Source organism: Ailuropoda melanoleuca, chromosome 17, assembly GCF_002007445.2.
Source record: "Ailuropoda melanoleuca isolate Jingjing chromosome 17, ASM200744v2, whole genome shotgun sequence".
Classification (NCBI taxonomy): Eukaryota; Metazoa; Chordata; class Mammalia; order Carnivora; family Ursidae; genus Ailuropoda; species Ailuropoda melanoleuca.
Genome location: NC_048234.1, coordinates 5,742,885 through 5,766,370, shown reverse-complemented (window position 1 = coordinate 5,766,370; position 23,486 = coordinate 5,742,885). Strand labels below are relative to the sequence as shown.

At 37.3% G+C, this 23,486-nt stretch overlaps 1 protein-coding gene across 1 annotated transcript in view; it reads right to left on the bottom strand.

Moving 5' to 3' along the window:
- DNAH9 (dynein axonemal heavy chain 9) overlaps nt 1-23,486 on the bottom strand; it is a 1,064,222-nt gene that overhangs the window by 840,145 nt on the left and 200,591 nt on the right. The window lies entirely within an intron of this gene.

The window sequence follows — 23,486 nt, the reverse complement described above, 5'->3', positions numbered from 1 at the left end:
CCGCGAGTCCGCCTGCTCCCCCGTGCAGGTGGCCCGCCAACCGCCAGCCGTCCCGCGTGCGCTCCCGGAGCTCCCTTCTCAGCCTTCTGTCTCAAGCGTGCAGGTCCGCGGTCTGTCCGCTCCCCCTTGCAGGTGGCTACCGCTTCCCGGCGTCCTGACACGGCGGCTCCCTCCCCCTTCTGTTTAGCTTCCGATATCTGTGCGCGGTTTCACGGCTCCCCGCTTCGTACCTCGATACTCAGCCGCTGGAGATGTTCATTTGTAGAGATCCAGATGTATCTTCCTGCGTCTCAGGCTGATTCCGTGGATATTCCTGCTGGTCTGGTACCTATCCAGCTCAACTCAGGGGACCGGCTGAAAAAGGGGTCCCCTACTCCTCCGCCATCTTAACCTCCTCTCCGCATATGGCAAGATTTAATTCCTTTTTTGGGTGAGTAATATTCCACTATTCCACCTCTTCTTTTTCCATTCATCTGTAGATGGACATTTGGGCTCTTTCTATAATTTGGTTGACATTGATAATGCTGCTATAAACATCAGGATGTATGTATCAATTCAAATTAGGCAATTTTGGGAAATACCTAAGAATGTAGTTGCTGGATAATATGGTAGTTCTATTTTTAACTTGTTGAGGAACCTCCATACTGTTCTCCAGAGGGGCTGCACCAGTTTGCATTCCTACCAACAGTGCAAGAGGGTTATCTTTTCTCCACATCCTTGCCAACATTTGTTATTTCCTGACTTGTTAATTTTATCCATTCTGACTGGTGTGAGGTGGTATCTCACTGCAGTTTTGATTTATATTTCCCTGACACTGAGTGATGTTGAGGACCTTTTCATGTGTCTGCTGGCCATCTGAATGTCTTCTTTGGAAAAATATCTATTCATGTCTTCTGTGGGGCTGCTTTTTAATTATTTTTTTTTCCATTTGTGTTTGGAGAGAAGGAGCATCAGGGTTAAAGTCTTGTTAAGGTCATTGTGTCATGCTCATTTGCCAATATTCTCATCACAGGAACATTATTTTCCACTTCTGAAATCATGCTTTCATTGATATATACATAAGTGGAGATATTTTGAAATTTATTATTTTAATTATATGACATTTTTCACGCATTAAATGATGTTTGACATCTACCATTACTTTAGATTCCATGATTAAACTCAATATGATTTATCCATTCATTGGTTGATGCACATGTGTGTTCTTTCCATAATTTAGTTATTGTTGGTAATGATGATATAAACATCAGAGTACATGTACCCCTTCAAATTAATATTTTTGTATTCTTTAGGTAATACCTAATTGTACAGTTGCTGGATTATAAAGTAGTTCCATTTTTAAATTTCTGAGGGAAATCCATACTCTCTTTCAGAGTGGCCACAGAATTTTGCATTACCATCAACAGTGCAAGAGGATTCCCCCCTTTCCATATCCTTGACAACAGCTGCTGCATCTTGTGTTGTTGATTTTAGTTATTTTCACAGGTGTGAGTTAATGTCATTGTAGTTTGGATTTTTATTTTCTTCAAGATGAGTGGTGTTGAACATTTTTTCATGTGTCAATTGGCCATCTTTATGTCTTCTTCGTAAAAATGCGTAAACCTGGCTTCTGCCCATTTTTAATTAGATTATTCATTTTTTATGTGTTGCACTACTAAGCTCTTAACATAATTTGGTTAAAAACCCAGAGTGGGATGGGGGGAGGAGAAGGGTTAAATAGATTGTGGGTTTGAAGAACTGCCCTTGTTGTGAGTAGCCCTGTGTGTTGTATATAAGTGTTGAATCTCTAAATTTTGCACCTGAAACTAATATTACACTGTATGTTAACAAAATCTAATTTAAATAAAAACTTAGCAAACATGAACAAAAAGAACAAAGAAAACCTCAATATGGCTTATTGGACATTTCAAATCTTTTATCATATTTGAGACACATGAATTGTCAGATACTATATGTTGATATGTCCTTTTTAACCTCTGGACTTCCCATGAAATTTAATTAAGTTTAATATGTCATATAACAGATGGATCTCCATTAGTTTCTCTTTCAAAAGGTCATGTTACATATTGCACAGAACAGCAACTGTAAAACCTAAATAATAGTACATTTAGATTATTCAATAAGTAAATACATATACATCAGTTATGTTCCTACAAGAAGTACTCAAAAATAGTAATAATAATTAATAATGTTCCTTCTGACAAGTCACAAAAATAGTCAACTGTTATTATAAATTTGAATTATACTCTCTAACCAAATTAAATGATTCAATTAGTTTAATATGTATAGTTATATATTTATTTTTATATTTCTCTCATTTACATTATGGTGGTTTCATATATCATTTGTATTAATAAGGAGGGGTGAAAATTAAACAGATTTGAATTTCTAATTTGCTATGATCTTCTGAATTCACACGTTATGAAATGAAAATACTTAGTCAAGTAATGTAATATACTTAGTTAAAAGTGACTGGAGGGGATTATGCTATGTGAAATAAGTCAAGCAGAGAAAGACAATTATCATATGGTTTCGTTCATATGTGGAACATAATAACACTGAGGACATTAGGGAAGGAAGGGAAAACTGAAGGGGGTTGGAATCAGAGGGAAAGACTAACCATGAGAGACTATTGACTCTGGGAAACAATCTGAGGGTTTCAGAGGGGAGGGGGTTGGGGGAAGAGTGTGGCCAGGTGACGTGTATTAAGGAGGGTCAACATTGTAATGAGCCCTGGGTGTTATACACAAATAATGAATCACTGAACACCACATTAAAAACTAATGATGTACTTACTGTATGGTGACTAACATAACATAATTTAAAAAAGAAAAAAAAATGAAAAATGATTAAAAAATGTGGCTGACCAAAAAGACCATTGTCAAGTACTGTCATCAGGTGTACTTTCAATTGTATTATTTTGTAAATTATTTTCTCCTAAGGTGGTTTTCATTTAATTTCGCTGATGGCTAATGATTTTGAACATTTTTTCAAATGTCTGTTGGCTATTTGTATGTTGTCATTGGAGAAGTGAATGTTCCTACCTTCTGCCCATTTTTTTGATTTGATTATTTGTTTCCTGTGTATTGACTTTCAGAAGTTCTTTGTAGATCTTGGATACTAGTCTTTTATCTGTAGTGTCATTTGCAAATATCTTGTCCCATTCCATGGGCTCCCTCTTAGTTTTTTTGTTTGTTTGTTTTTTTGTTTTTTTTTTTTTTACTGTTTCCTTGGCTGTGCAGTAGCATTTATCTTGATGAAGTCCCACAACTTCATTTTTGCTTTTGTCTCTCTTGCCTTTCAAGATGTATCATGAAAAAAGTTGCTGTGGCTGATGTCATAGAGGTTGCTGCCTATGTTCTCCTCTAGGATTTGATGTATTCCTGTCTCACATCGAAGTCTTTCATCTATTTGGGGTTTATCTTTGTATATGGTGTGGGAGGGTGATCAAGTTTCATTGTTTTGCATATAGCTGTCCATTTCTCCCAGCACCATTTATTGAAGAGACTGTCTTTTTTCCACTGGAGTTTTTTTCCTGTTTTTGAAGATTAGTTGCCCAAAGAGCCGAGGGTCCATTTATGGATTCTCTATTCTGTTCCATTGGTCTATGTGTCCATTTTTGTGCCATTACCATGCTGTATTTGTGATCACAACTTTGAAGAATAGCTTGAAATCTGTCAACATGCTGCCCCAACTTTGTTTTTCCTTTTCAACAATTCCTTGGCGATCAGGGCTTTTTCTTGTTCCACACAAATTTAAGGGCTGTTTGTTATAGTTCTTTGAAAAATTTCATTGGTATTTTGATTGGGATGGCATTGAGGTGTAGATTTTCTGGGTAGCATAGACATTTTAACTATGTTTATTCTTCCAATCCATGAGCAAGGAATATTTTTCCATCTTTTTGTGTCTTCAATGTCTTTCAAGAGTGATATTTAGTTTTTAGAATATAGATCCTTTATGTCTCTGGTTACATTAATTCCAAGATAATGTATGATTTTTGGTGCTATTGTAAATGGAATGGATTCCCTAATTTCTCTTTCTTCAGTCTCATTGTTTGTGTATAGAAATGTAACTGATTTCTGAGCATTGATTGTGTATCCTGCCATATTACTGAATTGTTCTATAAGTTCTAATAGATTGGGGATTGAGTCTTTTGGGTTTTCTGTATAGAGTATCATGTCATCTTTGGAGAGAGACAGTTTGATTTCTTCTTTGCCAATTTGGCTATCTTTTATCCCTTTTCATTGTCTGGTTGCTGTTGCAAGGACTTCTAGTACTATGTTGAATAATAATGGTGACTGTGGCATCCTTGTCGTGTTCCTGATCTTAAGGGAAAGGCTTCTAATTTTTCCCCATTGAGAATGATTTTTACTGTAGACTTTTCATAGGTGGTTTTTATGAAATTGAGGAATGTCCCCTCTATCCCTACACTCTGAAGGGTTTTAATCAGGAAAGGACGCTGTATTTTGTCAAATGCTTTTTCTGCATCAATTGAGAGGATCATCGGGTTCTTGAATCTTTTCTTGTTGATATGATCTATCACACTGATCAATTTGGGAATGTTGAATCACCCTTGCATCCCAGGGATTAATCCCATTTGGTCTTGATGGATAATCCTTTTAATGTACTGTTGGCTCCTATTAGCTAAGATCTTGTTGAGAATTTTGTCATCCATAGTCATCAGAGAAATTGGTCTGTAATTCTCCTTTTTTATGGGGTCTTTACCTGGTTTGGAGATAGGGAAATACTGGCCTCATAGAATGAGTTTGGTAGTTTTCCTTCTGTTTCTATTTTTTGAAACAGCTTCAGGAGAATAGGGATTATTTCTTCTTTGAATGTTTGGTAGAATTCCCCAGGGAATCCTTCAGGCCCTGGACTCTTGTTTTTTGGGAGGTTTTTGATCACTGCTTCAATCTCTTCATAATTAATTTGTTTGTTTAAATAATTAATTTCTTCCTGTTTCAATCTTGGTACTTTATAGGTTTCCAGGAAGGCATCCATTTCTTCCAGGTTGTTTAATTTTTTTGGCATTTAGCTGTTGATAATAGTTTCTAAGGATCCTTCCTATTTCATTGGGTTGGTTGTGATCTCTCCCCTCTGATTCATAATTTTATTAATTTGGGTCCTTTCTCTATTCTTTTGAATAAGTCTGGCCATTGATTTATTGATCTTATTTATTCTTTCAAAAAACCAGCTTCTAGTTCTGTTGGTCTGCTCTGCTGTGCTCCTGGTTTCTAATTCATTGATCTCTGCTCTAATCTTGATCTCCTACCTTCTCTTGTGTGGTTTAGGCCTGTTCTTCTGTTCCAGCTCCTGCTTCTTGAGGTGAGAATATAAAAACTGCATTTTAGATTTTTCTTTTTTTATAATAATATTTTTATTATATTATGTTAGTCACCATACAGTAAATCCCTGTTTTTTGATGTAAGGTTCTGTAGATTTTTCTATTCTTTTGTGTGAGCCTTGGATGGCTCTGTATTTCCCACCTTTGCAGTTCTGCTGGAATCTTAGTCTTCCTATGTCACTGGAAAACATGAGGAACCTTTTGAAACATGTTAAAAAGAGAATTTCACCTCTTTGTAATGAATTATCACAGGTGAAGCCAATGGAATAATACTTTGTGTGGATTAGTTGATTCTCTTAAATAAGGGGGATGGTGTGGAATTCTTACATCATCAAAGAATGTCCAGGGATTTAAGGTTCAAATTTGCCAGCCCTTTCTGTGTCTACATAAATGTCTGAGATCCATTTCCCATTGTCCCACTCTTCCCAAACAATGCCCTTCCCTTTGTGTAAGAAATCTTGGATAATCTCTGTATTTGAAATGTCAAAAAAAAAAAAGGAAGAAGAAATTATCTGTGTAATATCTGTGTGTATACATAGATAGGTCTATTATCTATTTCTATATAGCTATATATCTACCATCTATCTATCATATATCATCATCATTTATCTGTATCTGTAGATAAGCCTATACCTATATCTATGGGTATATATCTATAGAAAATATATAATTATTTTAAGAAATTGTCTCATACAATTATCTGGAAAGTTCAAAATCTGCAGTGTGTGTTAGAAGTCTGGAAATCCAGGGGGTAGTTTATATGTCAGTTCAAGACCAATGGTTGACAACTGGATAGCCAGATAGGGGCTGATGTTGCAGTTAAATGTCCAAAGTTAATGTCCAAAGGTCACCATAGTTGAAAAATTCACATATGCTTAGAAGTTGTCAGTCATTTATTCTAATCATCCAGCACCATTGACAATGATTCTCTCTTGGGCCATGTTCTCCCCCAGTTTTCTGTGACTTCTACACATTCTTAATTTTCTGACCCACAGTGACATTTTCTTTTCCTGTGTTGAATTTCTCCTTAGCTCAGCTACCACTTTTTAATGTAACCCAAGGATCTGTTCATGGCTTTCTTTATGTTATTTTTTTCCAGATAATTCATCCCCTCCCGTGGCCTGAAGGAACATCTGGATGTTGTGAACTCTAAAATTTAAATCTCCACCTTTAGTATTCACTCTGAATTTCCAACTAGTATTGAATAACAAACTGAATATGTATTTGATATTTCATACATATTATAAACATAACATAGCCAAAACATTTACCCAACCAAAAAAACATCATTATGTACCTGTTTTTCTCAAGTATTATTCTCAATAAAGGTAACCACCACTGAAATTCTAAGGGCAGAATGAAAAAAGAATAGAACTAGTAATTCTGTTTGCTACCACAATTTCTACAACTGCACACATGCTATCCTTTAGCAGGTAATATCAACCTTACTCTAAATATTTCTTATATCTAAACACTTCTTTGCATCATCTGCTACATTTTCTGTTCACACCACTACAATTCTTTCTTACATTATCATTAAAGTCACCCAAATCATCTCCCAAATTTACATCTTGTTCAATACATCTTTCTGTCCAGACCAGTCATCTTTAATTTTAAATAGAAACAAAAGAACCACAAACATACAAGAGATCAAGCAACCAAAGAAATAGCAAACAAGGTCAAATTATTTCACTACCATCATGAAATTTTAAAAGAAATTTAAAAAATACCATCAGTTGCATTTCTATACATGAACAATGAGATTGAAGAAAGAGAAATTAGGTGAGAGAAATCATATGATAATTGTCTTTCTTTGCTTGACTTATTTCACTTAGCATTATCTCTTATCTATGAAACATAAGAACTAGGAAGATAGGTAGTGAAGAAAGAGATAAAGAAAGGGAGGGTAATCAGAAGGGGGAATGAAGCATGAGAGACTATGGACTTTGAGAAACAAACTGAGGGCTTCAGAGGGGAGGTGGTAGGGGAATGGGGTAGGCTGGTGATGGGTGGTGGGGAGGACATGTATTGCATGGTGCACTGGGTGTTCTATGCAGCTAATGAATCATTGAACTTTACATCAAAACCAGGGATGTACTGTAGGGTGACTAACATAATTTAATAAGTAATATTTTTTTTAAAAAAGAAAGAGAAATTAGGGAATCCATCCCATTTACAATAGCACCAAAAATCATATGTTATCTTGGAATTAACTTAACCAGAGATATAAAGGATCAATATTCTAGAAACTACAAATTATTCTTGAAAGACCCGAAGAAGACACAAAAAGATGGAAAAATATTCCATGCTCATGGATCAGAAGAATTAACATAGTTAAAATGTCCATGCTAACCAGAGCAATCTACATTTTCAATGCTATCCTGGTCAAAATACCAATGACATTTTTCAAAGAACTTGAACAAACAGCACTTAAATTTGTGGGGAACCAGAAAAGGCCCCAAATCACCAAGGAAGTGTAGAAAAAGAAATACAAAGCTGGGGCATCATAATGCCAGATTTCAAGCTGTACTACAAAGCTGTGATCACAAAGACAGCATGGTACTGGCACAAAAACAGACACTGAGACCAATGGAACAGACTAGAGAACCCAGAAATGGACCATCAGCTCTTTGGGCAACTAATCTTCGATAAAGCAGGAAAAAACATCCAGTGAAAAAAGACAGTCTCTTCAAAAAATGGTGCTGGGAGAATTGGACAGCTACATGCAAAAGAATGAAACTTGACCAGTCTCTCACACCATAAACAAAGATAAACTCCAAATGGGTGAAAGACCTTTATGTGAGACAGGAATCCATCAAAATCCTAGAGGAGAACATAGGCAGCAACCTGAACGACATCTGCCACAGCAACATTTTCATGACACATCTCCAAAGGCAAAAGAAACAAAAGCAAAAAAGGAAGTTGTGGGACTTCATCAAGATAAAAAGCTTCTGCACAGCCAAGGAAACAGTAAAAAAAAAACTAAGAGGCAGCCCACGGAATGGGAGAAGATATTTGCAAATGACTGTACAGATAAAAGACTGGTATCCAAGATCTACAAAGAACTTCTCAAACTCAATACAGGAGAAACAAATAAACAAATCAGAAAATGGACAGAAGATATGAACAGAAACTTTTCCAATGAAGACATTCAAATGGCTAACAGACACATGAAAAAAAGGTTCAAAATCATTAGCCATCAGGGAAATTCAAATCAAAACCACACTAAGATACCACATTACGCCAGTTAGAATGGCAAAAATTGACAAGGTAAGAAACAACAATTGTTGGAGATGATGTGGAGAAAGGGGATCCCTCCTCGTTGTTGGTGGGAATGCAAGTTGGTACAGCCACTCTGGAAAACAGTGTGGAGGTCCCTTAAAAGGTTAAAAATTGAGCTACCCGATGATCCAGGCATTGCACTACCGGGTGTTTACCCCAAAGATACAGACCTAGTGAAGAGAAGGGCCATATGCACCCCAATGTTCATAGCAGCATTGTCCACAATAGCTAAATTGTGGAAGGAGAGAGATGCCCTTCAACAAATGACTTTATTAAGAATATGTGGCCCATATATACAATGGAATATTACTCAGCTATCAAGAAAAATGATTTATCAACATTTGCTGCAACATGGATGGTCCTGGAGGAGATAATGCTAAGTGAAATAAGTCAAGCAGAGAAAGACAATTATCATATGGTTTCTCTCATCTATGGAACCTAAGAACTAGGAAGATCGGTAGGAGAAGAAAGGGATAAAGAAAGGGGGGTAATCAGAAGGGGGAATGAAGCATGAGAGACTATGGACTCTGAGAAACAAACTGAGGGCTTCACAGGGGAGGGTTTGGGGAAATGGGATAGGCTGGTGATGGGTATTAAGGAGGGTACATATTGCATGGTGCACTGGGTGTTATATACAACTAATGAATCATTGAACTTTACATCAAAAACCACAGATGTACTGTGTAGTGACTNAAATGGGATAGGCTGGTGATGGGTATTAAGGAGGGTACATATTGCATGGTGTACTTGGGTGTTATATACAACTAATGAATCATTGAACTTTACATCAAAAACCACAGATGTACTGTGTAGTGACTAACATAATATAATAAAATAATATTATTTTTAAAAAATTACCAGGAATAATATAAAAAATTTTTAGGATATTTAAATGTTCACAATGAATGTACTATTGTCTAACTCTCTGATTCCATCTAGTAGTATTAGTCTTTTATCATTCTGCACCAGAAACACTGCATTTTTTTCTATTACTAAAACAAATTTTGTCTAGCTTTGAGCATACTCAAATCTCATACCACCATTTTATTTAGACAATTTAAATATTCCTACAAATCAGTAAATAAAAATAAATGTGAATAGGCAACTTACAGAAGAGGAAACCCCAACATTTAAAACATGTTCAATATCATTAATCATTTGGAAATGCAAATTAAAACATAATGAAATGTCTATGTAAACCCACTACAATGGCTAAAATTAAAAGACTACCAAACACCAAGTGTTCTGAAATTTTTCAGCCACAGGAACTATTATAGAAGATGACTTGTGGTGAAAGTTGATGCATTGCAAAACAATTTAAAATTAGTTATTTAGTTTTATGATATGTTTAGCCCCTGAACAAGTAATTACACTCCTAGCAAGACCAATGTTGTATCTATTAGACCTATTAAAGTGGCTCTCATCAAGAAGACAAGAAATAGCTAATATTGGCAAGAATGTAGGGAAAAAGGAACACTTGTGCACTTTTGGTGGAAATATGAATGGGTGCAGCCACTATGGAAAGCAGTATGGAGTTCAGCAAAAATTAAAAATAAAACCATAAAATGATCCAACAATTCCACTTCTGGGTATTAACCAAAGGAACCTAAAACACAAACTCAAGAAGACATATACACCTCCATTTTCATTTCAATAGATTTACCTTAGCCAAGACATGGAAACATGTTATCTGTTACTTAAGTATATATTGATGGATAGATGGACAAAGAAAATGTAGTATATATATGCAACGGCATTATATTCAGCCATAAAAATAATATACTGCTATTTGTGACAACATGGATGGATCTTGAGGGCATTATGCTATGTGAAAAGTCAGAAATAAGTCAGAAAGTTAAAGACAAATACTGTTTAATCTCACTTATATGTGGAATCTTAAAATCAAAGAAGCAAATGGTGAGAGCATTTCTTCTCATTTTAATCAATGATAGAAATTACAAAAGCAGGGTACCTGGGTGGCTCAGTTAGCTAAGTGTCTGCTTTTGGCTCAGGTCATGATCCCAGGTTCTGGGATGAAGCCCCGCATTGGGCTCCCTGCTCCTAGGGGAGCCTGCTTCTCCCTTTCCCTCTGCCTACTTCTCCCTTTCCCTTTGCCTTCCAATTCCCCTGCTTGTGTTTTCTCTCTGTCAAATAAATAAATAAAATCTTTTAAAAAAATTACACAAGTAAAATTTCAAAAGATCTGTCTACTAATCAATCAAACTACCATCTACTAATTTATCTACCAACTATCTTTTTCCTATATCTATCATCTATCAAATTTTATATGTGTGTACAAATACATATATAATACATAACTATGTATGCATAGATACACATGCATATACATGTATGTATGCTGTTCAGAGGGGCAGTAGTAAATTTTGCGTTATTCATTAAAATGGCTTTCTATATATAACCATATACTAAATTATTATCTTAGAAGAAAAAGCACTCAAAATTCGTAAAGCAGAGAAAGCTTCACTTTCTGATTTCATGCAGTAGACTACCTATTTTTTGATTTATTATATATAGGATAGCTATTGACATAATTTTTTGTGTTTCTCTGTCAATTCTCATCTGAAGGCCTCCTTATCAATCGAAGATATCTAGTCATTTAGGATGGTCAAAGTTCAGTTGTCTAGAGGAACATTCATTTTTAGTTTGTGTTATTCAAAATGAACTCTTCAAATATATGTAAGGAGCAAGAACATCCTGAACAAAGCATTTATGACTCAACGCTTAGTTTTCAGGGAAAAAAAAAAAGCAAATTGGAAAGTGTGTCCATGATAATATATGGAAAAAAGAACTGAAAAGACCTCAAATAGATGGAGGAAGTAGGCATGTGCTATGAGAGCAGAGAATCTCAAAAGATCATGAAATGCAGAGGAGACCAGCATGGGATTCATGTAGGAGCTCACCCAGCCTTCAGTCTTTAGTCACTGTGGTACGCATTCAGTATCACCTGTTCTGTGCAATGTCAAGAGTTATTCGCATCAGTATAAATATGGACGGCCACCATACACAGCTGCCTGCATTGTTTTAGAAGACAATTTAGCCAAAGTGAGGTCTGTTAATAAAATTTGCTTCGTATATCTGGATTTCCCACACTAAGTTCAGTTTTGATTGTCAAAGGACACTTCAGACAGTGCACAAAAGAAAGCGAGGAGCTTTTCTGGGTGGACGGAAATGGTGGTTATCACTAGGATGGGAGTAATCTGTGGTTAAACAATTCCTCCATGTAAATATGTACATATACCTTTTTTTGTCTATGCAAATCTGGGCAAAATTCTATTAGGAAAGAATTAAGTAAAGAGTTACTCTATAATTTTGAATTCCAATGGATATTTGAAATCATACACAAAAAAGGAATTTTTTTTAATATGTATTTCCTTGCAGTATCCATTAAAAAATTGAAATCACTTCACATGATAATAAATTACACAATTCTAATTTACACTTAGCCAACAGAGTGAAAGAGCTAATAAGGGTAAGTTTTATGCTTTTATATATTTGGGATAAATTTTAAAATCATGTCTCTTACTGAAAGCCACATATCTGTCACAGATACACTCTAGTTTCTTTGTTAGGATTATGAATTCGGGAAAAAATATTTGGCTTTGCAGGTTACTATTATATTTTACACTTTTATCTTTTTTATACATATCTTTTTTAAAAGGTTTTATTTATTTATTATTTCTTTATTTATTTAAAAGAGAAAGAGAGAGGTCCTGAAAGTGGAAAAGGTCAAAAGGGGTAGCAGACTCCATGCTGAACAAGGAGCAGATGCAGGTCTCAAACCTGGGACTCCAGGATCATGACCTGAGCCAAAGGCAGTCCCTTAACCAACTGAGCCTCCACACGCCCCTTACTATATATATATTTTTTATTTATTTCAACCCCTTTGAACATCCAGTCTACCCACACCTCTATCTCCCTTTCCATTCAGAATGAATCTTTTGAAATTGTGCTTTATATTCAGAATCACCAAATTGTTTCTCACTAAATCTACATAATTTCACTTATTTATTTATGAAAAAATAAAGATAATCCATGGGAAAGTAATGAAATACATTTTATTATAATCTTTTTTAATATAATAATATTTTTATTATATTATGTTAGTCAACATACAGTACATCCCTGGTTTTTGATGTAAAATTTGATAATTCATTAGTTGTATATAACACCAAGTTCACCATGCAATATGTGACCACCTTACTACCATTAACAGCCTATCCCATTCCCCCACCCCCCCCCTCGGAAGCCCTCAGTTTGTTTCTCAGAGTACAGAGTCTCTAATGCTTAATTCCCCCTTCTGATTACCCCCCCTTTCTTTATCCCTTTCTTCTCTTACCGATCTTCCTAGTTCTATGTTCCATAGATGAGAGAAACCATATGATAATTTTCTTTCTCTGCCTGACTTATTTCACTTAGCATTATCTCCTCCAGTGCCGTCCATGTTGCAGCACATGTTGAGAAATCATTCCTTTTGATAGCAAAATAATATTCCATTGTATATATGGAACACAACTTCTTAATCCAGTCATCTGTTGAAGGCCATCTCGGCTCCTTCCACGATTCAGCTATTATGGACATAGCTGCTATGAACATTGGGGGGCAAATGGCCCTTCTCTTCACTATGTCTGTATCTTTGGGGTAAACAACCACTAGCTCAATGGCTGGATTAGCTCAATTTTTAACCATTTAAGGGACCTCCACACTGTTTTCCAGAGTGGCTGTACCAACTTGCATTCCCACCAACAATGTAGGAGGGATCCCCTTTCTCCACATCCTCTCCAACAATTGTTGTTTCTTGCCTTGTCTATTTTTGCCATTCTAACTGGTGTAAGGTGGTATCTTAGTGTGGTTTTGATTTGAATTTCCCTGATGGCTAATGATTTTGAACATTTTTTCATGTGTCTGTTGGCCATTTGTATGTCATCATTGGAAAAGTGTCTGTTCATATCTTCTACCCATTTTCTGATTTGTTTTTTTGTTTCTCCTGTATTGAGTTTGAGAATTTCTTTGTAGATCTTGGATACCAGTCCTTTATCTGTAGTGTCATTTGCAAATATCTTCTCCCATTCCGTGGGCTGCCTCTTAGTTTTTTTGACTGTTTCCTTGGCTGTGCAGAAGCTTTTTATCTTGTTGAAGTCACAAGTTCATTTTTTTGTTTGTTTGTTTCTTTTGCCTTTGGAGATGTGTCATGAAAAATTTTTGCTGTGGCCAATGTCGTAGAGGTTGCTGCCTATGCTCTCCTCTGGGATTTTGATGGATCCCTGTCTCACATCGAGGTCTTTCATCCATTTAGACTTTATCTTTCTGTATTATGTGAGAGAGTGGTAAATGTTCATTCTTTTGCATGTAGCCGTCCAATTTTCCCAGCACAATTTTTTGAAGAGACTGTCTTTTTTACACTGGTTATTTTTTCCTGCTTTATCGAAGATTAGTTGCCCAAAGGGCAAGGGTCCATTTCTGGGTTCTCTATTCTGTTCCATTGGTCCATGTATCTGTTTTTGTGCCAGTACCAAGCTGTTTTTGTGATCACAGCTTTGTAGTACAGCTTGAAATCAGGCATTGTGATGCCCCCAGCTTTGTTTTTCCTTTTCAACACTTCCTTGACGATTCAGGGCATTTTCTGGTTCCACACAAATTTAAGAGCTGTTTGTTCCAGTTCTTCAAAAAATGTCATTGGTATTTTGATCGGGATAGCATTGAAAGTGTAGATTGATCTGGGTAGCTTGGACATTTTAACTATGTTAAGTCTTCCGATCCTTGAGTATGGAATATTTTTCCATCTTTTTGTGTCTTCTTCAGGGTCTTTCAAGAGTGATTTGTAGTTTCTACAATGTAGTTCCTTCATGTCTCGGTTAAGTTAATTCTGAGATAACATGTGATTTGCGGTGCTATTGTAAATGGAATGAATTCCCTAATTTCAATTTCTTCAATATCATTATTCGTGTATAGAAATGCAACTGATTTCTGAGCATTGATTTTTTATCCTGCCATCTTACTGAATTGCTCTATAGCTTCTAGTTGTTTGGGAGTGGATTTGTTTGGGTTTTTCCATATAGAGTATCATGTCATCTGCGAAGAGAGACAGTTTGACTTCTTCTTTGCCAATTTGGATACATTTATCCCTTTTTGTTGTGTGATTCCTGTTGCAAGGACTTCTTGTACTATGCTGAATAATAGTGGCAAGAGTGGGCATCCTTGTCGTGTTCCTGATCTTAAGGGAAAGTCTTCCAGCTTTTAACAATTGAGAATGATATTGACTGTAGGCTTTTCATAGATGGTTTTTATGAGATTGAGGAATGTACCCTCTATCCCTATACTCTGAAGGATTTTAATCAGGAAAGATTTCTGTATTTTGTCAAATGATTTTTCCTCATCTTTTGACAGGATAATATGATTTTTGGCTTTTTCTTGTTGATGAAATCTATGACACTGATAGATTTGTGAATGTTCAACCACCCTGGCATCCCAGGGATGAATCCCACTTGGTCCTGATAGATAATCCTTTTAATGTACTGTTGGATTCAATTAGCTAGGATCTTGTTGAGAAGTTTGGCATCCATATTCATTAGGGAAATCGGTGTGTAATACTCCTTTTTGATGGGGTCTTTGCCTGGTTTGGGGATCAATGTAATATTGGTCTCATAGAATGAGTTTGGTAGCTTTCCTTCTGTTTCTATTTTTTGAAATAGTTTTAGGAGAATAGGTATTATTTCTTCTTTGAATGTTTGGTAGAATTCCCTGGAAAAGCCATCAGGTCTGGGTATTTTGTTTTTTCGAAGGTTTTTAATCACTGTTTCAATCTCTTCACAATCACTTGGCCTGTTTAAAACATCAGTTTCTTCCTGTTTCAGTCTTGGTAGTTTATAGGCTTCCAGGAAGGCCTCCATCTCTTCCAGATTGCTTACTTTATTGGCATAAAGCTGTTCGTAAAAGTTTCTAATATTACTTCCAATTTCATTGGTGTTAGTTGTGTCCTCTCCCTCTCCATTCATAATTTAATTAATTTGTGTCCTTTCTCTGTTCTTTTGGATAAGTCTTTGCAGTGGTTTGTCAATTTTATTGATTCTCTCAAAGAACTAGCTTCTAGTCCTGTTGATCTGCTCTACTGTTCTCCTGGTTTCTAATTCATTGATTTCTGCTCTAATCTTGGTCAACTGCTTTCTTCTGCATGATTTAGGCCTGTTCCTCTGTTGCTGTTCCAACTTCCTCAGGCGAGGATATAAAAACTACTTTTTAGATTTTTCTATTCTTTTGAGTGAGGCTTGAATGATCATGTATTTTCCCTTTAGGACTGCCTTTTCAGTGTCCAATAGGTTTTGGACCAAAATGTTTTCATTCTCGTTGGTCTCCATAAATTGTTTAATTTGATTTTTGATTTCCTGGTTAATCGAATCATTCTTGAGCAGGATGGTTCCTAGTCCTCAAGTGTTTGAGTTTCTTCCAAAATTTTCCTTGTGGTTGAGTTCCAATTTCAAAGCGTTGTGATCTGAGAATATGCAGGCAATAATTTCAGTCTTTTGGTATCAGTTGAGACTTGTTTTGTGTCCCAGAACATGGTCCTTTCTTGAGAATGTTCCATGGGCATTAGAATAGAATGAGTATTCTTTGGTTCTGGGGTGTAGTGTTATCTATATATCTATGAGGTCCAACTCATCTGGTATGGCATTCAAAGCTCTTCTTTCTTTGTTGATTTTCTGCTTAGGTGATCTGTCTATTGCTGATAGTGGAGTATTGGGGTCCCCTACTATTAACGTATTTTTATATATATGTCTTTTTATTCTGTTTAAGAGTTGGCTTGTGTATCTTTCTGCTCCCCTGTTGGGGGTGTAGATATTTATAATTGTCATATCCACTTGTTGGATACATCCTTTAAGAATAATATAGTGCCTTTCTGTATCTATAACTATAGACTTTAGTTCAAAATAAAATCTGTCTGATATGAGAATTGCTACCCCAGCTTTCTTTTGAGGTCCGTTGGTGTGAAAGATGGTATTGCATCCCTTTACATTCAGTCTGGATGTATCTTTAGGTTCAAAATGAGTGGCTTATAGACAGCAAATGGATGGGTCCTGTACTTTTATGCAACTTGCAACCCTGTGGTGGTTTATGGAAGCATTTAGGCCATTTACTTTGAGGCTGATTATTGAGAGATATGATTTTAATGATGCCACGTTGCGAGTAAAGTCTTCATTTCTATAGATTGTGACTTTCTGTTCTGTATCAATCTGGGGGCCTTTTTACTTTTATAGAACACCCCTTAATATCTCCTGTAGGGCTGGTTTTGTGGCTATGAAATTGGTCAATGACTGGCGATTCTGGAAGGTCTTTATTTCTCCATCAATTCTGAATGACAGCCTTTCTGGATAAAGTATCCTTGGCTGCATGTTTTTCTCTGAAAGAGCTTTAAAAATGCCCCCCCAACCCTTTCCCTCATTCCAGGTCTGTGTAGACAGGTGTGATGTAATTCTGATACCTTTGCCTTGGTACGTGAGAAATTTCTTTGCCCTGGACACTTTCAATACTGTATCCTTGGATCTAATATTTGCGAATTGCACTATGACGTGACATGGCATAGGTTTGTTGTGGTTGAGCTTGGGGAGGGGTCCTCTCTGCCTCTTGGACATGAATGCTTCTTTCCTTTGCTAGATTAGGGAAGTTTTCAGCTACAATTTGTTCAAATATCTCTTCTAGGCCTCTGTTTTTCTCCTCCCCCTTGGGGATGCCGATGATTCTGATATTGGAACATTTCATTGAGTCAGTAATCTCCCGTAATCTACATTCTTGAGATTGGATTTTTTGGGGCAAAGTTTCTATTTTAGCTTTCTCTTCTACTAACCCATCCTTCAATTCGCTGATATGTTCTTCAGCCTCAATCACTCTGGCCGTCAGAGCATATAGTTTTGACTGCATTTGATTCATAGAATTTTTAATTTCTGCCAGATTGGCTTTCATTTCCGCCCTTAGTGATTCTATATTCTCATTAACATTTTCTTTAATACTTTTTCCAAGTCTACACGTCATCTTGACCGTTGTTACTCTGAACTCCATTTCTGATAATTTGGTTCTATCTATATCCATTAGTTCTGTGGCAGAAGCCACAGACTCATTGTCTTTTCTGGTGGGATTTCTCCTTCTTGTCATTCTGATCAGAAGATGTTGTGGGGTTGTCCAGAGCCAAAATTATTGACCAGGACCCATGCAGTGCGTACGTCTTTTATAGGCACCTTAGGGATGTGGGCTTCTTGATTTTTCAGCCTGCCTTCTGGGGGAGGGGCCTGCCACGCTGATACTCAGGCAACCCTGTTTGGGTAGATTCTCCATGCCCCCTGCGATGGGCGATGGGGATGGCTACACTGTGAGCCAGTATTTCCAGGCTTTTGTTCTCTGGCAGCTTTCCCTCTGGGTTTGCTGTGGCTCTTCTGGGAGTCAGAGCTGCAGTAGCCGAATCTCAGCCTCTGTGTCAGAACAGAGGGATCTGGCCACTTTAACTCTTTTTCTGTTGGTGCTGCTCAACCCTGCAGCATCCCGGAATGTGTACCCCATAGCCGATGTCCCAACCCTCACTTCCAGATATAGCACGTCTCTGTCTTTTGTGTTTCTAACACCCCCAGCTGCCAGCTGCCCGCCACCCTGGCGTGCTTTGGAGCTCCGGTTTTCAGACTGGTTATGTGTTCCCGGGCTCATGGTCTCAGTCTGCTCTTTAGCGGGTGCCAGTCCGCGAGTCTGCCCGCTTCTCAGTACAGCTGGCTACCGCTTCCCGGCCCGCAAACGAGGCGGATCCCTCCCCCTTCCATTTATCTTCCGATAACTGTGCGCGACTTCAGGGCTACCCGCTTCATACTTCAATACTCATCGCTCGAGATGTTCATTTGTAGAGATCCAGATGTATCTTCCTACATCTCTGGTTGATTCCATTGATGGTCAGGATGGTCTGGTACCTATTCAGCTTGACTCAGCAGACCAGCTGAAAAAGGGGACCCCTGCTCCTCTGCCATCTTAACTTCTCCCTAAATAACTGACCTAGATTCTTATACTCAGGTTCTTTCAAACATTCTTTTAAATGTTCCAAAAATTGAATCAAGTACCAGTGTTTAAATTTAAGATAACTAAAATGAATTAATTTAGTTCCTCAGCCATATTAGCTGTATTTCAACACTGTATCAGTAACATATGTCTATAGGCACCTTACTTGATAGCACAATTCTAGGTACCTTAACTTTAAAGCTTATATTTAGTGACCGAATTTTTCCTTTAATTAAAGAGCATACTTTTTTTCCAATACATTCTTTTTTAAAACTTCTGTTCATTTTGTGTCTTTTCTTGTCCTTTCTGCTGGTATGCTCTTCAAGATATGGTATCCCAAATCAGAGTTCCCACATACGAGTTTCCCAAATTTGTTTCAAGCACCTGGTGGCTCAGTCGGTTAAGCATCTGCCTTTGGCTCAGGTCATGATCCCGGGATCCCATGGAGAGGAGCAGGGAGAGGGAGAAGCAGGCTCCCAACAGAGCAGAAAGCCTGATGAAGGGCTCAATAACAGTACCCTGCAATCTTAACCTAAGCAGAAGGCAGATGCTGTATTGACTGGGCCACTCAGGCGCCCTATTCCATATACTTAATTCTAAAATTAACATTATATATTATTTTCATATTTCAATGCTTTATAATAGGTGCTCTTTCAAAAATTTATATATTCATTTAATGTAATGTTTATTTTCCTGAAAAACACATAATTAAATTTGTGGTCCATTTGACAGAAATAGAAATGAATTGATATCAAAAGTATGTTAAAGGAGAAGTTATGGTCAGAACTAAAGGTAAGTCAAAGTTTGTTTATATATGGACTTTCTGCATAGGCATCACTTAAAAGAGTTGCAGTGTGTTAAATCACTTTGCTTATTAGAAGGGATATATATATGTGTTTTCTTTTTATCAACTATATATATGAGTCTAACTAGAAGAGCTATCAAAACTATTTCCATCACCTATGTAAAAGGATTTATACATTGGGGGGGGGTACCTACATGTCTCAGTTGGTTAAGCATCTGTCTACAGCTCAAGTCATGAACTCAGGTTCCAGGGATCAAGCCCTGCTCTGTAGGGAGTCAGCCTGTCCCTCTGCCTCTCCCTCTGGTCTTGTTCTCTCTCTCAAATCAATCAATTAATTAATATTTTTAAAATTTTTATTTTATTATTATTATTTTTTAAGATTTTATTTACTTATTTGACAGAGATAGAGACAGCCAGTGAGAGAGGGAACACAAGCAGGGGTTGTGGGAGAGGAAGAAGGAGGCTCATAGCAGAGGAGCCTGATGTGGGGCTCGATCCCATAATGCCAGGATCACGCCCTGAGCCAAAGGCAGACGCTCAAACGTTGTGCCACCCAGGTGCCCCTATTTTATTATTTTTAAAGATTTTATTTATTTATTTGACAGAGAGGGCAAGAGAGCACAAGCAGGGAGCAGTAGAGGGGGAGCAGGTAGCCAGATGCAGGGCTGGATTCCAGGACTCCAGGATCACGACATGAGCCAAAGACAGACGCTTAACCATCTGAGCCACCCAGGTGCCCCAATAAAATCTTTTATTTTTTTAAATAAAGGATTTAGAGTTTGGGAAATGTGCAATTAAGTGCTTTCATTATTCACTAATTCAAGACCTTATTTAAACTAGACTTTGAAACATGGGTATAATTGGAAAAGCAGGAACTTTCATGAGGAGAGTAATATAAAACTTCAGAAGTGCTACCCAGAGCAATCTACACTTTCAATGCTATCCCGATCAAAATACCGAGGACATTTATCAAAGAACTGGAACAAATAGTCCTTAAATGTATGGAAACAGAAAAGGCCCCGGATTTCCAAGGAACTGTTGAAAAGGAAAAACAAAGCTGGGGGCATCACAATGCCGGATTTCAAGCTCTACTACAAATCTGTGATCACAAAGACAGCATGGTACTGGCAAAAAAACAGACATATAGACCAATGGAACTGGATAGAGAAACCAGAAATGGACCCTCGGCTCTTTGGGGGAACTAATCTTTGATAAAGAAGGAAAAAACATCCAGTGGAAAAAAGTCTCTTCAATAAATGGCGCTGGGAAAATTGGACAGCTACATGCAAAAGAATGAAACTTGACCACTCTCTCACACCATACAAACAAAATAAACTCCAAATGGATGAAAGACCTCGATGTGAGACAGGAATCCATCAAAATTCTAGAGGAGAACATAGGCAACAACCTCTACAACATCGGCCAGAGCAACCTTTTTCATGACACATTGCCAAAGGCAAGAGAAACAAAAGATAAAATGAACTTATGGGGCTTCATTAGGATAAACAGGTTCTGCACAGGGGCGCCTGGGTGGCACAGTGATTAAGGGTCTGACCAGCTCAGGGCGTGATCCCGGCGTTATGGGATCGAGCCCCACATCAGGCTTCTCCGCTATGAGCCTGCTTTTTTCTCTCCCACTCCCCCTGCTTGTGTTCCCTCTCTCACTGGATGTCTCTATCTCTGTCAAATACATAAATAAAATATTTAAAAAAAAAAGATTCTGCACAGCCAAGGAAACAGTCAAAAAAACTAAGAGGCAGCCCATGGAATGGGACAATATATTTGCAAAGGACACTACAGATAAAGGACTGGTATCCAAGATCTACAAAGAACTTCTCAAACTCAATACACGAGAAACAAATAAACAAATCAAAAAATGGGCAGAAGATATGAACAGACACTTTTCCAATGAAGACATACAAATGGCTAACAGACACATGAAAAAATGTTCAAAATCATTAGCCATCAGGGAAATTCAAATCAAAACCACACTGAGATACCACCTTACGCCAGTTAGAATGGCAAAGATAGACAAGGCAAGAAACAACAATTGTTGGAGAGGATGTGGAGAAAGGGGATCCCTCCTACATTGTTGGTGGGAATGCAAGTTGGTACAGCCAACTTGGAAAACAGTGTGGAGGTCCCTTAAAAGGTTAAAAATTGAGCTACCCTATGACCCAGCCATCGCACTACTGGGTGTTTACCCCAAAGATACAGACGTAGTAAAGAGAAGGGCCATATGCACCCCAATGTTCATAGCTGCATTGTCCACAATAGCCAAATTGGAAGGAGCCGAGATGCCCTTCAACAGATGACTGGATTAAGAAGCTGTGGTCCATATATACAATGGAATATTACTCAGCTATCAGAAAGAACGANTTAAAAAGTTAAAAATTGAACTACCCTATGACCCAGCCATTGCACTACTGGGTGTTTACCCCAAAGATACAGACCTACTGAAGAGAAGGGCAATATGAACCCTAATGTTCATAACAGCATTGTCCACAATAGCTAAATCATGGATGGAGCCGAGATGCCCTTCAACAGATAACTGGATTAAGAAGTTGTGGTTCCATATATACAATGGAATATTACTCAGCTATCAGAAAGAACATATTCTCAACATTTGCTGCAACATGGACGGCACTGGAGGAGATAATGCTAAGTGAAATAAGTCAAGCAGAGAAAGACAATTATCATATGGTTTCTCTCATTTATGCAGCATAAGAACTAGGATGATCGGTAGGCAAAGAAAGTGATAAAGAAAGGGGGGTAATCAGAAGGAGGAATGAAACATGAGAGACTATGGACTATGAAACAAACTGAGGACTTCAGAGGGGACGGGGGTGGAGGAATGGGATAAACTGGTGATGCGTGGTAAGGAGGGCACGTATTGCATGGTGCACTGGGTGTTATATGCAACTAATGGAGCATCGAACTTTATATCGGAATCCGGGGATGTACTGTATGGTGACTAACATAATATAATAAAAAATCATTAAAAAAAAAAAAAACTTCAGAAGTGCAATGATGAGCCTACAGAGCTTGAAAGGTATTGCTGCAGACAAGAAAGTTACATTTTTCATGTCCCTATGTTATGAGCCATAGATCTGAAAACATGCTACCCATCTTCCCTCAATCTCAGTTTTCCCTTCTGTTTAAGTATATTCATGTCACTTCACATTGGTTCGAAGAATTAGTAGAGATGGTGCACATACAAGTGTCTGATATTATGAAGGTGATCCACAGATATTAATTTCCATTTTAATAAGGAGTATGTGGGTGAAGCAGTTAGAAAAATAAACATGACATGACAGTCTTCTGCAGCAATAAGTGGAAAATAATTTTAAATATTTAGACTATTGGAACTATTATGCGATATTGAAATCTGGAAAAAGTGCTTGTGCAATTTACCACAATGTGAGAAATAATGTTAGATGCTATTTTCAGAAATTATGGCATTATAAAAAAACAGTTAGTCCAATATCTAGCATCAACATATTAGATTTAAAAAATTGCTATAAAGAATAAATATCTGGGTACAAAAAATTATTTTTATCAAAAGAAATCAAGATGTAAGAAAATCATCCTAAATGTATAAGTCATTTTATATAATCCATCGTCAAACATATATTGATCAAATAACTGAAGATCATGACAAATTTGAGTATTTTCTTTTCTTTTTTTTTTTTAAAGATTTTATTTATTTATTTGACAGAGATAGAGACAGCCAGCGAGAGAGGGTACACGAGCAGGGGGAGTGGGAGAGGAAGAAGCAGGCCCATAGCAGAGGAGCCCGATGTGGGGCTCGATCCCATAACGCCGGGATCAGCCCTGAGCCGAAGGCAGACGCCCAACTGCTGTGCCACCCAGGCGCCCCAAAATTGAGTATTTTCTTAAACCATGAAATTTAGTTTAAATGATTTTACATTAAAATCTAATTTCCAGCATGCCTAGGTTAAGGGTCTGACTCTTGATCTTAGCTCAATCTCCATCTTAGGTCTAGTTTAA